Below are 4,841 nucleotides of genomic sequence, written 5' to 3'. Positions count from 1 at the left end.
TTTTGATGGGGATTGCATTGAATCTGTAGGTTGCTTTTGGCAAGATGGCCATTTTTACCATCTGCTAATCCATGTTCATGGGAGATCTTCCCATCTTCTGAAATATTCAATTTGTTTCTTCAGAGATAGAAAAGTTGGTCAAAGACATTAAGTATCAAGCAAGATTTGGTGTTAAGTTCCACTTTGCTATTTGATTGGATTATGTTCAAATCAGTCAGTGCAGGCTTGTCCTATGACCATAGACTTAAAAAGGAAAATTAAATTTAGAAAGGTAAAGGTAAATAATCAATCACAAACCATTCATTATTCATTTGATTATGTCAACTTTTTTGGAATACTTACAATATGTTCAACTTATTAATCGATGTTAAGAGACCTAATCATGTTTTAATTTGCATCTCAAATGACCTCTATAAGGTCATACTTCTAACACCCAGTTTCTAGTTTGTGGAAGTATTTGAATGTTGTAGAGACAGTAGGAGGTGGTGTTTGGCTGGTGGAAATAGTTCACTGGGACAGGACCTTGTAGGTTATGTCTACTTCTGGTGCTGGACTCCTTTCTTTACTTTCTGTCTGCCAAAATATAAACAAGTAGTTGCCTCCTACTACAACAGCAATTGAACAAACCTATCTGCTTTACCTTCATGACCACTATGGAATATGACCTTCTGAAACCATAAGCCAAAATAAACCTTTGGTCCCATAAATTTTTTTTATTGGGTACTTTGTGACAGTAATGATGACAATACAAATATAAATGCTGATAATATTAGTTTTATCATTTAAAAAAACTTCTCATACTCTACGGTAGTGTTTCAAAACTTTTATGTTCTACATGAAAATGTCACTTTTATTTCCTTAGATGAAGTGATGAGATACAAGCTGTATGCAAGTTGTATGAACACATGGCTTAGGGTAAGCTCAGAGTATTTGCTCCTCAGTTCTAACTACTTAGGCTTAGGATCAGAAGCTCTATTTTATTTTATTTTACTTTATTTTTTTAGGATCAATGCATAAATTGAGTTTAATACTGCGAACACTTTACCAAATGCTCCATAGGAATGAGAACAAGCCCTGGGTGGGCAGAACACATTAAGACAGTGCTTAAAATAGAGACTGCATCAGGGATGGACTTATTAAAAGGCTAAGAAAGGAGCAAGTCAGAAGGATCCGAATTTACAGTGTATTTTTTTTATGTTTTATGTCTTTTTTTATTTTAAAAATTTTATTAGATATTTTCTTTATTTACATTTCAAATGATATCTCCTTTCCTGGTTTCCCCTCCAAAAAAATAAACAAACAAACAAAACAAAACAAAACAAAAACCCCAAATCCCTATCTCTACCCCCCTCCCCCTGCTCACCACCCCACCCTCTCCCATTTCCTGGCCCTGGCATTCCCCTACACTGGGGCATAAACCTTCACAGAACCAAGGGCCTCTCCTCCCATTGATGACTGACTAGGCCATCCTCTGCTATACACATGCTGCTGGAGCCATGAGTCCCATCATGTGTACTCTTTGGTTCGTCGTTTAGTCCCTGAGAATTCTGAGGTTAGTGGTTAGTTCATATTGTTGTTCCTCCTACAGAGCTTGCAAACCATTCAGTTCCTTGGATCACAATCTTTTAGCCTTCACACAATCTAATCTTCCAAACTAACTAATTCAATCTGGTTTCTATTGGCTTCTGATGTAATTATTCTGCCTGGCTTCATACCTTCTTTGATAATATGTTCTAATATTCTGACTACTTCTCATTTTCTGGCTCATTCTGTCTTCACTTGCAACTAGTTTTTCTATTTTTAACCTGTCTCTGTAAAACCGTCCAAGTAAAACTGTGCATATTAATTTACCACACACTGAAATATCAAACCCTTTTTCTATCTCTCTGCCCTTACATAGCTTTTCTTCCTCTATTATTCTCATGTGAGTTGGGCATATCTTATGTCTAACTCTTTCTGTCAAATCTATCTCTGATTTTTCATTTTGCCTACCCATCAATTAGATGTCACTTTCAAAGATGGCTGCATTCTTCTATAAACTATCTTTACTTTCATTATTAGGGATTGAAGATGTGTACTAAGGGCATGTCTGTATTCCAGAGAGATCATACTGCAATCTGGGACACATGCACATTCAGGCTGGATCGTGTCTTTGGATGTGATTTTTTGTTTCCTTGCTAGAGCATCCATTTTGCTGGATTAAAATTCCTCTACAATACAGATATGATTATCTTATAAAAAGAAAGAAAGGAAGAAAGGAAGGAAGAAAGAAAGAAAGAAAGAAAGAAAGAAAAAGTTTTAACTAAGTGGCTCTAGGATTGTGTTTATTATTTTGCTTTTCCAATAAACTCCTGGGTGATATAAATATTGCTAGTCCTTGGGCCATGCTTTAAGAAGGAAGTATGAATATGTAAGTAGAAAATCTAAACACAGCGAACTCACGGATTAATTAAGGTCAAATTCATGACTTTCAGTCTAGTACCCCTTGTACTCATATGGCTCTGAAGATTAGAGTCTGTTATTTGGCTGAGATGGTTTCTAGAATTCTAATAATTGTTGAATTTGAATAGCACTAATTTAATGGTAAGAGTTTAGAGTCATACATTTTTCTCAACCTACTTTAACAAGTGTTCAACCTCTTCTCTAGCCCACCACCTACCAGAGGTAGTAGAAAAGAAAAGTTATTAGTGCATGAGAGAAGTAGACCTGTTTAGAAATAGTTATTTGGGGGGTGAATCCAATCTTTGTTGTCAGGATAACAGCAGTTTAGTCCAGTAACCAACACCAAATACAAATCAACTGCTGCAGCTGAGTCCACTTGCTAGTCACCACCCACGAACCTGCAAGGGCAGTTCAATCCATGAGATACCACAAGGCTCAACAATCAGCCTGAGGTAACAGAAGTGACAAGAAGCCACAAGAACCTCAGGAGAAGTTCTTTGGCAAGTTTTTTCTCAACAGAATCACCACAGACAGAGCTCAGCAATGCAGTGTACAGTAAACCAATACATACTTGTTGTTATTGCAGAATAGTGGGGCAGAACAAGGCAAATCAGTGTTGGAGCTCTCACTGTCTGTAGGGCCATATTTATATTCCTTCTGAACATCATGCATCCTTTCATGTGTTTGCTATAGCAACATCCTTTCACTTGTGTCTGCTTCAGGAGAACATTCTTTCATGTTTCTGCTTTAGCAAAACATCCTTTCCCTGTGTTCCCCAGCAAAACATCACTTGACATAACTGACTTTCCAAAGAAACCAGAAGTTTCCACTTCAAAAGTTTCTTCTGTTTTTTACTAGAGAATGTATTAGAAAACCAATTATTTTGTATTCATCAGTTTTAAAAATTAACAAATGTATAGAAAGGACAGGACATATTACAAAGAGGATATTTATAGGGAAGTGTTTCTATAGAAATTCTAGAACCCTTGGGAAACATAGTAAAACTCAAGAAAGTTGTTCAATGTGCCTTAAAAAAATCTACTTCTTTATTTATATGTATTTATTCATAGTGTTCTGTCTTGTATACATACACAAATTTTTCATTCTACAAGATCCCATGTATCCCTTGTAAGACATCTCCATCTCAAGTTCATATTGTATTGTTCCTCCTCTGCCTCTTTTACTTCCTAACTAAATCCAATTAGGACTGCCTATATATGTACAGGTGTGGGGCATTGGAAACCTACTAGTAATAACACACTGAAAAAGAAATTTTTCTCCCCGTTCAGGAATTAATCAACTGCCATTAGCTCCACAGTAAGGGCTAAAACCATTTAACACTTTCTCCATCTATGCCAGAATTTAGGTTGGTTTGATCTTGTGCAGGTTTTGTGCTGGTAATTACAATTACTATGAGTAAATGGACATAGGAGTAATACCTTAAAGAAATGTTGCCTATAAATACTCAACAGAAATGTATAAGACTTTTAGCTTGTTTTCCCTTCCTTTGGCTAAATACTCTACTGATAACATGTGACCACCAATCTATTAATATAAGGAATCAACATACTCAGTACTAGTGTCTTTTATTTATTTACTGAATAAGATATAGAAAATACTATGGACTATATGGAACCTGAAATCAATATGTTTTGTTGACATTGGGGAGTGTGTGAATTAGCAAGTTCCCTATGTCCATTTGACTAGGATTTTTGGACAATAATATAATCTAGAATATATGTAGCAGTTACTAAAATTGTCTTTCAATACATTAGAAGGTGGGCAGGACAGTAACAGTTCTCCAGTATAATCTTAGATTTATAACCCTTCATAGAATAAGTCCATTGAGCATTCTGTACATTATTTCTACAGGATGTCTAAAGTTACTACTAAACACTAAATGATGGGAAAATAGTCAACATAAATTTATATTTTATTGGAATTTTTCCTACATACATTTTTGTGGGAATGGGGACTGAGAAAATAGGTGGGAAGTAGAGGTGGAGCCTCCAAAGATTCCCAGGGTTTTGACTCCAGAGACCAGCATTGGAGTACAAATATAACTTTATTGTTTTGTACAATAAACTTGTATGCAATTTTCCAGCCAATCAGCATGAGTTTCTGTACTCAAGGACCTAACTGGGCATTATACTCAGTGTTCTGCCAAATCAAGTTCATTTGCCATGTAAGGCAGATCAGGATTCGTCGAGCAGTAGCAGGAACCTATTTTGCTTTTATCTCCATCCCATTTCTTTCTCTACTAGATTCACTCTCATATTTCTTGCCCAACCTGGGAAATTTCCATTTCTCATATATTTGTCCCATAAATGACTTAGCAAATTACAGGAAAAATGGATGAGAGAAAATAAATCTCTTGGCTAATATAAACAGAAGCAACA

Source organism: Mastomys coucha, chromosome X (genome assembly GCF_008632895.1).
Source record: "Mastomys coucha isolate ucsf_1 chromosome X, UCSF_Mcou_1, whole genome shotgun sequence".
Classification (NCBI taxonomy): Eukaryota; Metazoa; Chordata; class Mammalia; order Rodentia; family Muridae; genus Mastomys; species Mastomys coucha.
The sequence above is the reverse complement of the archived record's forward strand: the minus strand, read 5'-3'. Positions refer to the sequence as shown.